We start from the raw sequence: 12,547 nt of genomic DNA, 5'->3' as shown, positions 1-12,547 counted from the left end.
GGACTCACAGCACCACACCGCTCCCCGGCACCCGTTCCGTAGCCTTTAAAAAGGCTCCTTCGTGAATCGGGAGGGCGCTAACGGTGCCCGCTGAGTCACCACGTCCACGAGCATTCGCGCCCGTGGTTTTTAAGGGTCCCCGTGTCGCCGGCACGGCAAGACCCAGCCCCCACCGAGCAGATTCCCTCCGGAGCTCGGAGGGAATCCGCCATTAGCCGATCGCGCTAACCCGGAAGTCCTGGAGTCTCCTTCTTTGGAGGTCTTTAAGCAGAGGCTTGACAACCATATGTCAGGAGTGCTCTGATGGTGTTTCCTGCTTGGCAGGGGGTTGGACTCAATGGCCCTTGTGGTCTATTCCAACTCTATGATTCTATGATTCTATGATTCTATAATTTGTAAATCACATTTGCACCCCCAACCCCCCACTCCGGTTTTAGCCTTATTCACTTATTTGGTCTTCTGTTCTTGCTCAAATACTATGTAGTATCTGGCCACCCTACTACAAAGTAGTACTACAAAATCACACATTACAAAGATCACTAATTTTCTATACTGTGTATAGAGATTTATTTATTTGGAACATTTGTGCCTCGCTGTTCAGCCAACAAGGCCACCAGACAACTTAAATGCAATCAAAGCAAGATGGTCCCTACCCACAGGCAAAGGGGGCAGGGAGGGAAGAGGAATATCAAATCTCAGTCACAAATCACTAAACAGTTGTTCCTATGTTGACCAGCTGGCACAGTTCAGGGGCTGGAGGTGCCTGAAGGAGCTGGACCTCCAGCAAAGCTCTCCCACTGATGGCTGCCCCAGATAACAGTTGTGGGGAGAGGAGGCCTGAGGGAGCTGTCCTGTCACAGCAGAGCCAGTGGAGGGAGCTCTGCTTCACAGCTCTCACGGAAGTACTGTAGTTTGGATACTACGGGCTCCTCTGCAAAGCTGAAAGCAATTGCTCTGTGAAATAAATAAAAAATTCAGTGTGTAGAAATCCTTTCACTATGTGTCTGTTTTGTATTTAAAGCTTCACAGCCACCAAGTGCTAATCAGCTTGAAGTCTTTCATAACATTATTGATATAAGTAAAGAAACATCTCATGTGGGAAAAATAGACACAATGTTTCCTTAAGAATTAAAAATTCCAGCACTCTCCATATGCAGCAGAATGAGGTGGCCAAATGGACCATACTACCTCAAGCTACAGGTGAGGAATAACACTTCTATGCGTAAAAACCAAAGCCTAGCACATCATAGAGAAGGTACTTGTCAATTAAAAAAGCTAGCCTTTCCCCTGCTTTGCTGGCTTTCTAGTTGCAGGGAACTTTTAGTGTGTGAAAGCAATTTTCCATTGCTGCTCTTGCAGTTTATTTGACAGTTTCAGATGGCTTTGTGTTGTTGTAAACAAAATCTGCCCTTATTCCTTTATGTATTGGAGAACCTTGTAGGTTCTCCATCGGTAGGAGAAAATAACAGAGGCCAACCAGAGAATATTGAGAAGCAAAGCAGCTAGTAAGCCTGATCTTTATTAAACTGTTGCAACAGGGTGCTCCCCCCACACGCAGGAGAGAGGAGGAGGACCGCAAACAATGTGTGCTTGCCATTTTGAAATTCCCTTCCCTGGAGCTCAAGACCACCCCCACAAACATCATACCTACATCACAGAAAAGGAAAATTTCTACAATAGAAATTTGAATGTTGTTTTTCCTGTCTGCCAGGTTATCTGATAATGCCTTATCTGATTGCCTTTCCTGGTAGTCTGGCCATTCCTTTGAGATGGTAATTACCCAATTCCTGAGACAATGGGAAGCAAAGACAGACCACTGAATACGTAACAGTGAAAATACATTATTCCTTTCCACTTGGGATAATCTTGCCATAAATGCCCAAAACTAGCCTGACTAAGGAGTGGTGGAGAGGTATACTTCTGAATATTCAATAATTCTATAACATTTGCAGTATCAGATTGAGGTCTGCTGCTTCACATCAACAACCTGAAAGGATTTACTCCATGACTTTATACTTTCCTTAATGGTAAATATTAAGTAGGGTAGACAAATTGCAACATTGAGCTATTGTAGTTCCCATGCCAATATTGTAGTTCCCCATTTCAAATTCCTTCTTGCTCCCTGTCAGTGGAGGCTCATCCTTAAGGGGGACTGGGGCACTGCTCCACCAAGCTCAATTGTTTCTTGGCTGTCCTCCAACAGCCTGCTTCTTTCTTACATCCTCTCTAGGGTTGGCATGAGCAGTGAGCTCCTTCCTCCTCAGTCTCAGGGCTGCCTTTGCAGAACTCAACAAGGGGGGAGGGGCATGCCCCACATGCCCCTGTCCAGGGGAGGAGAGGGGCAGGGAAGCTGCTGCTCAGGCTCCTTGAGTGCGCCAGGTCAGACATGACCCGGAGGCGGAGCAGTGTTTCCCAACCTTTTTTGGGCAAAGGCACACTTGTTTCATGAAAAAAATCTCGAGGCACACCACCATTACAGCCCCGTGACGTCAGCGCGCAGCGTCACGCCGGGAGGGACGCACGAAAGTGTAAGTTTCAATTTTTCCCCTCCCCCTTGCCTTCCTTCTGTGCCAACCGCCAAAAAGCCAAGAAAAAAACCAAGACTTTAGGGCAGCAGGTCGACACGGAAGAAGCTCCTACCTAAGGACAGGTGCGATGGCCGTGTCCTCTTCTGCCACACTTGGCAGCCCTGCCTCACGGTCATGACTCCCACCCTGATTTCTCCCTGCAGGTCGAGCGGCACAGGCAGCCCAATGTGTCCAGCCCAGACACAAGCCCCGCTTCCCCACTCTAGATCCTGAATGCGACCAAGTGCTCTGGACTCCCGAGCAGGGTGGGAAAGAGGACTCGCATCTGGTAGCCTCCGGGCTCCTCGCCTGCTCGAGGGATGGCATTGCAGGCAAGCTGCCGGCCGTCGCCATCGCCGCCCCCTCATGCGAGTGGACCTGCCCGGAGTGGTGGGCCGGGGGAGGCTCGCTCTCTGTGGGGATGTGGCCCGCACGCGCGGCCCCGCTTCCTCCTGCCCAGGGCTGAGCTCCTTACCCGCCATCTCGGTCTCGCGCACGCGGATCCCACTTATTCTGAAGCTCGCACCACTAGCCGGGGCTCTCACACCGTGCCAGGGCGAGGCGGCGCGGCCCACTGACGTCATCGCAGCTCGCCGCCGCCCTCGACTTCCCTGTTCCCTCCCCTCCCTCGGGTCGCCGTGGTTACCGAGGACTGCAAGCTGCTTGGGCAAGCGTGGGGCATTAAGTGGGAGAAGGAAAATTAAAATTAAAACTCGCCTGAAGGCCGCCTCTCCGGATACAGTGGTGCCTCGCAAGACGAAATTAATTCGTTCCGCAAGTCTCTTCGTCTTGTGAGTTTTTCGTCTTGCGATGCACGGTTTCCCATAGGAATGCATTGAAAATCAATTAATGCGTTCCTAGGGAAACCGCCTTCAGACCAGGTCCGGGGACAGTCTGTCCCCCGACCTCTTCTGAAGGCTGGGGGGGGGGGACAAGGGCTTTTCTTCCCACCCCCAGCATTTTAAAAAACCCCGGGACAGCGGAGGACTTCTCCGCTGTCCGGGGCAATCTTAAAATGCTGGCGGGCGGCATTTTAAAATCGCCCGGGACAGCGGAGGACTTCTCCGCTGTCCGGGGCGATTTAAAAGCCCCTGGGAAGGCAGGCAGGGGGGACAAAGATTTTCGCCCCCCGCCCGCCTTCAGAAGAGGTCCTGGACCTCTTCTGAAGGTGGGCGGGGGCGAAAGTCTTTGCTCCCCCCTGCCTGCCTTCCTGGGAGAGCGGAGAAAGGCAGCGCGTTTCTCCGCTGTCCCGGATGGCTTTTGAAGGTCCTTGACCTCTTCTGAAGGCGGGCGGGGGCGAAAGCCTTTGCTCCCCCCTGCCTGCCTTCCCGGGAGAGCAGAGAAATGCAGCGCGTTTCTCCGCTGTCCTGGACGGCTTTTGAAGGCAGGCTTTTGAAAGCCGTCCGGGACAGCGGACAAACGCGGCGCGCCCTTGCCGCTGCCCCCCGACTTGGCTGGAAGGCTGGCGGGGGGAGAAGCCTGCTCCTCCCCAACGCCAGCCCCGCAAACTCAGGGGACAGCGGGAGAGGCGCAGCGCGCCCTTGCCGCTGCCCCCCGACTTGGCTGGAAGGCTGGCGGGGGGAGAAGCCTGCTCCTCCCCATCGCCAGCCCTGCAAACTCGGGGGACAGCGGGAGAGGCGCAGCGCGCCCTTACCGCTGCCCCCCGACTTGGCTGGAAGGCTTGCGGGGGGAGAAGCCTGCTCCTCCCCATCGCCAGCCCTGCAAATTCGGGGGACAGCGGGAGAGGCGCAGCGCGCCATCCCGCTGTCTCCCGACATGGTTTGGAGGCTGGCGGAGGGCTTCCTCCTCCCCCAGCCCCGCAAGCTCCCAGAGCGATGCCAAAGCTGCGCGCAGCTTCGGCATGGCTCTGGGTCCCGTTCTGGGGGAGGGGGAAGCTCAGGCTTCCCCCGCCCCAGCCCCACGCCTGGCGATGGGGGAATAATTTTTTTCCCCTTTATCCCCCCCCCGCCAATTTTTCCCCCGGCACACCAGGCAACGTCTCGCGGCACACTAGTGTGCCGCGGAACACCGGTTGGGAAACACTGTTCTAGTGACTAGTCAGTGTTCATAGCAACACTTGCTTTTGTTCCTAGACAAACTGCCCTGTCTAAGACACATGTAGTTCATAGTAACTGTCTTTCAGGGCAGTTTGTCTAGGAACAAAAGCAAGTGTTGCTATGAACACTGACTAGTCACTAGAACAGTGTTTCCCAACCTTTTTTGGGCAAAGGCACACTTGATTGATGAAAAAAATCTCGAGGCACACCACCATTACAGCCCCGTGACGTCAGCACGCAGCGTCACGCCGGGAGGGACACATGAAAGTGTAAGTTTCAATTTTTTCCCCTCCCCCTTGCCGGGGAACCTCCAAGCTTTGGGGGTGGGGGGGGAGGAGGCAGCAAAGCGAGGGACTGAGGGACTCCTCCAACTCCTCCTCCTGCTCGTCCACGGCCGGGTAGAGCCGCTTGAGGCGCCGCTTGAGCTCCTTCTCCTGCTCGTTCAGGGCCGGGTCGCCGCCGTGAGCGGAGGCGGCGTGGGGGACCCCACAGGTCAGGGCGAGTCGGCTCGTCAGCTGCCACGACAGGAGCAGGGCGGGCGGCGAGGGGGTGGCTGGGTGGGGGAGATCCCCCTCGGATCTGCTCCCTCTCAGGCTCGGTCGGCGCTGTCACGAAGCGAGACAAGGCTGGAAGGCGCCGCTCTCCTCCTCCCTCCGCAGCAAGCGTGGCCTGGCGCGAATCAAATCGCCGCTCCTGTCCCGTGCGCTCAGGTGGGCAGCTCCAAAGGGGCGCTCGCGTGCGCCGGCTTGGGGTGGCTGCCCAAGCGCCTTCTCTCTCTCGCCTCCTCCCACGAGTTCGGGGTCAGCCTCCCGCTCCTCCTCCGCTTCCTCCTGCCAGCCGCCGGGGTCTTTGGTCGCCACAGCCTCCCGTCCAAGAAGCACCTTCGCCCAGGCAAGGACGCGCGCGGAGCTGGCGAGCGCCGAGGGGTGGGGCTTTCGCGCCTGCCTCCCGAACCAGGAGGGCCGGGTCGCCGCCGTGAGGGAAGGGCGCCGGGGCGCTGCTGCTGCTGCTGCCGCCGCCGCTCCCAGCAGGCATGGGCCCAGCTGAGGCGGCGGCGGCTGTTGTGGTGGTGGTGGCGATAGTGGGCGGAGGAGGGGGCGGCGGCGGGGCCGAGGTGGCCGGCGGCGGCGGGGGAGGCGGCGGCGGGTGGAGCAGGAGGGCGGCTGAGGCCAGTGAGGGAGTAGGGTTGCCCGGGGCTTGAGGAGCCGTCGCCGGGAGTTGCTGCTGCTGTTGTTGCTGCTGCTGCCCGGACATGCCGGCCTCCTCCTCGTCCGCTGTCTCGCGCTCCTCCCTTTTGCGCGCGCTGCCCCGCCGCCGCCCCATTGGCCGGGTCCTGTCAGCTGATCCTGTGTTATTTCCTGTGTGTGTGTGTGAGGGGAGAATGGAGAGAGAAACCTCGGCACCACCACCGCGGAGCCGCCCCCGGCTCGACGCGGATCCTCGCCGCCGCCGCCCCGCCTCTCGCCGCCCGACTCGCCCGCCTCCCTCCCACGGCACACCAGGCAAGGTCTCGCGGCACATTAGTGTGCCGCGGAACACCGGTTGGGAAACACTGCACTAGAATAATAAGATGAAAGCTGGAGGTGGGGTTCGGGGTGGGGTTAGTCTTTCTTACAAACATGTAAGTACTGTATGGATGCCAAGCAGAAGAAGAAGACAAGCGTTTCTGTGGGGGAGGGAGTTTATTGACTGCTCAGATATAAGACTCACAACATCATTTTATAACCAAAGAAAGTGCCTTTATGTGACCATTAAATCAAATCAACTGGAATTACCCGTATATTCACAGAAAGCCTTTAGGAGAATCATTTCCTGTCCTCTGAATCCAACTGGAAGTGTTGGGCGAGCCGACTGCATAATCAAAAAGGCCAGTAAGTTACTGTGAGACAAACAGAGGAAGCTGTGTTCCTTTTCAAATCTGTCTGTCAACAGTCACACACACCAAGCAAAAGCCACCCATAACAGACGTTTTCCTTGATAAATGGGAGAACTGTCTGATAATCAACAACCATATAATTTTATCCAGTAGTATTAGTTTGATCTGACGGAAACTGCACATTTCCCGAGAAGCACTGAAAGAATGCTTCATTTAACTACAAACCCCCAAATCTGGGATCCCATCAAAACTAATGTTTGGTAAAAGTTTTGCAGCAAAACCCCCACATTTTGTAACACCCCATAAACAGAGTAATTGATACATCAAACCGGGGTTCATAATTAATATCAAAAACCCATCATTGTCCGGTTCACTCCAAACTGGTGCCAAAGTCTGGCAAAAGTTTTGTAGCATTTTGCCAGACATTGTAGAATTTTTTTAGCATTTTGCCCGACAAACCAAGTAAGTGACAGGGGTCATAAGGTCACCCCAAAACCCAACATCGCCTGATTCACTCCAAATCAAGGCCAAAGTCTGGCAAAATGTTTGCAGTAAAAACCGCATGTTTTGCAGTGCCCCCCAAACGGAGTGGTTCCTAGCACATCAGGAGGAAGAGTCAAGACAACCAAAAGTGGATAAATAGGTTGTATTTATTAAATATAACAACTTGAGGATCGGCAAAACTAGTCAGATTCGACCAATGTAACCAAATCAAATTGTCTGGGCAGGTGTGCTTGTTCACCTCCACCCACAAACACACAAGTGCTCAAACAGAGCTCTTTGCAGATCCTTAAGAACCCAACCCAAATCAGAAAGATGTCACAACCCAAATCAGAAAGATGCATACCACCAGGTCTATACAACTGTTGGGCACAGAACATAATTCTGCCATGAGGGATATAAGCACCCACATTTTCAAACACAAACATCGTTGTAGAATGATTAGCTTTGTGTCTTGCCCATCCACCTTCTTAGGAAGGCTGCCCCCACTCCATAAGCACCTCTACAACATTCCAAACCAAACTATGATAAGCTCAGGGATGAGGAAGCACAGCTGATGGAGATATTTAGTGATCTCAACTGAATTTACCTCACCAGATTGTTATCCCCAAGATGGATGACCAGAATGTCAGGGTTAGGGTTAGGGCTAGGGCAGGGGATAGGTGGACGTTCAGGGTTAGGGTTAGTGCCTGGGGGTTTTTTTTTTCATGCTTTTTAAGCTTCTAATGATATTGCTTCATTTTTATGAGACTGGATAATTCCCAAAAGTAAGCAGACTACCTGAAACATAGCAAAACTAAGAGAAATGTTGTCAGGGGCTCAGGAGCAGAGGCACAGGGGAGAGAGGAAATGGAGAGCGAAGGGGAGGAATCTGAGGGCAGCGGAGGGCAGAATGACAGTGACCCGAGAGATTCCATGAGCCTCTCCAGTGAATCAGAAGATTCCCAGAAGGGGGCGCCGATGGCCAGGGCAAGGGGGGTCCCAGGGGGGACACACCAGAAGCAGGGGGCCAGCGGAGACTCCCAGAGCAGTAGCTGGAAATCAGGACCAGCTTCCCCACCGGAGCGTAGTGGGGGGGAAGAGTCCCATAGGTCAGGGCCAACGTCTCCTCCAGCAAGCAGGGAGGAGGAGTCAAGCCCAGCTAGCATTCCCGAAGAGGGGAGCAGTGACAGGAGCAGCATAACGGTCAGAAGGAAGGTGGCAGGCTGGGCGCGCGCGCCATGTTCAAATGTGCAGGCGAGCGGGACAGCAGGAAACCAGGATTGGGAACCAGGTCCTAAAGCTCGCCGGAGGGAGGGGGAGGACTCGGGAGAGTCAGCGTCGGAAGAGTCTAGAAAGGGGAAAGCCCCGACGGACAGGCGGACCCAGAGGAAAAGGGAGCAGAGGAAGAGGTGGAGCAAGGCTAGGGTCTTGAACTGGTGCCTGGGGGGAGGAGATTCAGATGGAGCTTTGGCGGTCTAGGTTCAAGACGTAGAGCTGCGCGCCGTGGCTGTAAATGAGAGACTGAACTTTAATAAAGACTATTTAATATAACAACGGACTGGCGTTGGTCCTCTGTGAGCTGGGACCTGAGGCAGCCCTGACAAATGTGAAAACCAAAAGTGAGATACCAGAAACCCAACAAGGAAGGAATTCATGAAAAAGGAAAATTGCCAGACAGAGACTTCAATCAAATCATTACCAAATTCACCAGAATCCCAAAACCAATTGAAAAGAAGCAGAAATGTGAGAAGCAGAAGAAATACCACCAGAAACCCCCAACAAGAGGGAAAAAGTAAATTGCGCAGAAACCCCAAAGCCAGTTAAACCTTAGTTTTGCATGGTGTGGGGTGATTTCGCTTTTCCCTGAGATGTTTACTGCGTGGGTTTCTTGTGGTTCTATTCAACTGGTTTTCTCATCTTTTGTGGATGTGGTTTGTTTCTGTTGTTTCTTGTTTGTTTTTGGGATTATGTTGAATTTTTTCTGTGGTTTTCGTTTCATAGATTCTTTTATATAAATTACGATTGTGAAATATACTCAGAGTCTTGTATGTATTTCATGCTCTTTATTGCCCCCGCCCCCCAACCTCATGCTTTTATATACATTATTTACACAATGAGTACCGTCTGACTGGCTAACTCTGCTTCCCTCTTGGAGCCTGATTGGCCTGCAGGAAAAGACCAATCTGTTGTTGCATTCTAGGATCCAAGGTTAGTACATAACAGATTGGGTGCTGGATTGATGGTGAGTTTGCTTCCTTTCTAGGTTTTTTGGGTTTTGCACCTTTGAGAATATTAATTTGTATGAGATCTGATAATCCCAAGAATAAAAGGAAAACCACCAGAAATGAAGCAAAACCACCAGAAATGACCATTCCAACAATGAAGTCAACCACTAAAAACACAAAAACCTACTGAAAAGAAGCAGAAGAACCATGTAAAAGCAACATCAATGGAAACTGGCAAAGAAGCCAACTAAAATCCCAAACAAAGCAGATTCACCAGAAACCCCCAAAGCATTCAAAAGTATTACCACCAGAATGCAAAAACAAGAAAATTTCTCAAAAGAAGCAATAAAGCAAAAGTCCAAAAAACAAGCTAAACCAATGGAAAAGAAATGAAGCACATTCACCAGAAACCCAAGACTAAGTGAAAACTAGTATGCTATGTTGGTTAATTTCTGTTGCTTGAAGTGCTTTTGGACTCCCATAAATTGCATGCTTGTTGAGTTTCTGGTTTTGCTTTTTAAAAACTGGTTTCCAGTTTCTTGTGGCCTTGCTTTGTAATTGGTGGCTTTACTGCTTCTTTTTTGTTTTCTGCTGGTTTGTTTAATTTGGGGTGGTTTTGCTTTTTTTTTTTTTTTTTGCATTTAATTGTTTTGCTTCTTTTACTTTGAATGGTTCTGCGGTTTTGGGTGTGATTGTTTCTTTTCCATTCATTTGGCTTGGTTTTCATGTCTCCTGGTTTTGCCTTATTTTGGGAATATTTCTTGGTTTTTGTGCTTCTGGTGGTATTTCTTCAATTTTATGACATAACCAAGCCAAAACACCAGAAACACAGAAACAAACCATAAAGAAGCAGAGGGTTACAGTGAGAGTTGGAGTTACAGATGGGTAGCCGTGTTGGTCTGCCATAGTCAAAACAAAAAAAATTCCTTCCAGTAGCACCTTAAAGACCAACTAAGTTAGTTCTTGGTATGAGCTTTCGTGTGCATGCACACTTCTTCAGATACACATGTGTGTATCTGTGTATCTGAAGAAGTGTGCATGCACACGAAAGCTCATACCAAGAACTAACTTAGTTGGTCTTTAAGGTGCTACTGGAAGGAATTTTTTTTGTTTTAGTGAGAGTTGGGTTTGAGTTAGAATAGGATTAGGAGTTAGAGTTGGGGTTGAGTTACGGTAAGAGAAGAACAGCAGAAGGAGAAATTTAATTTTATTACTTAGGGTTAGGGTTAAATTAGCAATATAATTTTATTATTTATACTCCACCCAAGTCACTAGTGGCCGCTTTCAATAAAAGGTAAAAACATGAGCGCACTCTAAGTGAATGCTCATGAATGTAGAAACTCTTACTTCCCATAGGATTCCCAAAGAAGACCTGGGAATTGTAGCTCTGAGCTTCTTTGCAGAGGGTTGGACTAGATGACCCTTGGGTTCCCCTTCCATCTCTACTAGGATGCTCCCTGTCTCACTCTCACTCTCACACACACCTCCTCTCCTTTTCATGGCAGTTTCACCTTTTTCTGCACTCCTAGTTCGGAAGGGCGGAAGAGGCTGTGCTGCCGCCATGTTTGGCGAGGGTAGGATTACCGGAAGAGGTGCCAGCGGAGGAGAGGCAAGAGGACAGGAAAAGGAGAGGAAAGGGCGGAAGAGGCTGTACTGCCACCATGTTTGGCGAGGGTAGGATTACCGGAAGGAGGTGCCAGCGGAGGAGAGGCAAGAGGACAGGAAGGGGAGGGGAAAGGGCGGAAGAGGCTGTGCTGCCGCCATGTTTGGCGAGGGTAGGATTACCCCCGAAGGAGTTGCCAGCGGAGGAGAGGCAAGAGGACAGGAAAAGGAGAGGAAAGGGCGGAAGAGGCTGTGCTGCCGCCATGTTTGGCGAGGGTAGGATTACCGGAAGGAGGTGCCAGCGGAGGAGAGGCAAGAGGACAGGAAAAGGAGAGGAAAGGGCGGAAGAGGCTGTACTGCCGCCATGTTTGGCGAGGGTAGGATTACCGGAAGGAGGTGCCAGCGGAGGAGAGGCAAGAGGACAGGAAGGGGAGGGGAAAGGGCGGAAGAGGCTGTGCTGCCGCCATGTTTGGCGAGGGTAGGATTACCGGAAGGAGGTGCCAGCGGAGGAGAGGCAAGAGGACAGGAAAAGGAGAGGAAAGGGCGGAAGAGGCTGTGCTGCCGCCATGTTTGGCGAGGGTAGGATTACCCCCGAAGGAGTTGCCAGCGGAGGAGAGGCAAGAGGACAGGAAGGGGAGGGGAAAGAGCGGAAGAGGCTGTGCTGCCGCCATGTTTGGCGAGGGTAGGATTACCGGAAGGAGGTGCCAGCGGAGGAGAGGCAAGAGGACAGGAAGGGGAGGGGAAAGGGCGGAAGAGGCTGTACTGCCGCCATGTTTGGCGAGGGTAGGATTACCGGAAGGAGGTGCCAGCGGAGGAGAGGCAAGAGGACAGGAAGGGGAGGGGAAAGAGCGGAAGAGGCGCTGCGACGTTGCTCTCTCGACCCCGCTCTCCCCAGGGTGCAGCCCTGCCCCCCGCCCCGCCCTCACCTGCCTTTCTCCCCCAGTGGCCTTCCTCTCGTGCACCTTGGCGGAGGGATGGTGCGGGTGGGCCACGGAAGTTTATATACAAGAATATACATACCTAGATATAGGTGTCCGTTTGTAAATATATAAAAATAAAATGGATATATGTATATGTGTTTGTATATATGCAGTGCTTCTTTTCTAAAAAAAAAATGATTGGGGGTACTCTCATTTTGACTCAAGAAAATCACCATTTTATAGTTCAAACCGGGGAAAATAAATACAGTAAATGGACAAAAGTACATTCACAAAATGTTATTCATTCCTCTGCGTCCCCCCCCCCCCCCAGAAAAAAGCACTGTATATGTTCTGCCAAGGGCAGGGTTATTTCTGGATCTGGAGCCAATAAGCACGCCAGTGGATGAAGAATAAGCAATGCTTTATTTGCATAAGGTTAACAGATAGCAGCAGGCATACAAAACACAAATTATAGCATTCCAGAGAGGAGTCGCACACAATCTCCCCTTCAGCTGCCCGGAGCTCCAGGTAGAGCAGCGAGAGAGATGGCGTTTTGGGTTCCATCTGCATAAAAAGAAGATGATAAAGCTCTGAGTGGGGCTTTGGTTCCATCTCAATCGAAAGAGCACGAATAAGCTTTAATTGTTCTTTCCGTGCTCATTCACAAACAAATAGCAAAGCAAATAAGTCTAAACTAGGAAAAAGATGATGTTTTGGGTTCCAACTACATAGAAAGAAGAATTTTGGCTTTCACTTATTTCAAGTCGTGTTCTTTGGTGAAAATGCAACATTAACCCAGAAATCGCAGTGTATGTAA

General features: G+C 51.5%; 1 long non-coding RNA gene across 1 annotated transcript; it reads right to left on the bottom strand.

Moving 5' to 3' along the window:
* Window positions 1-538: 538 nt before the first annotated feature.
* Window positions 539-10,680, bottom strand: LOC114589719 (uncharacterized). The gene is made up of 2 exons (XR_013392720.1): window positions 10,556-10,680; window positions 539-954 (listed from the first exon to the last, which is right to left on the bottom strand). It is a non-coding gene; the product is annotated as an uncharacterized LOC114589719 (long non-coding RNA).
* Between the last annotated feature and the right edge of the window lie 1,867 nt (window positions 10,681-12,547).

The sequence above is a fragment of the Podarcis muralis genome, chromosome 4 (assembly GCF_964188315.1).
Source record: "Podarcis muralis chromosome 4, rPodMur119.hap1.1, whole genome shotgun sequence".
NCBI classification, from domain to species: domain Eukaryota; kingdom Metazoa; phylum Chordata; class Lepidosauria; order Squamata; family Lacertidae; genus Podarcis; species Podarcis muralis.
Note: the sequence above shows the minus strand (reverse complement) of the source record. Positions and strands in the feature narration are given on the sequence as shown.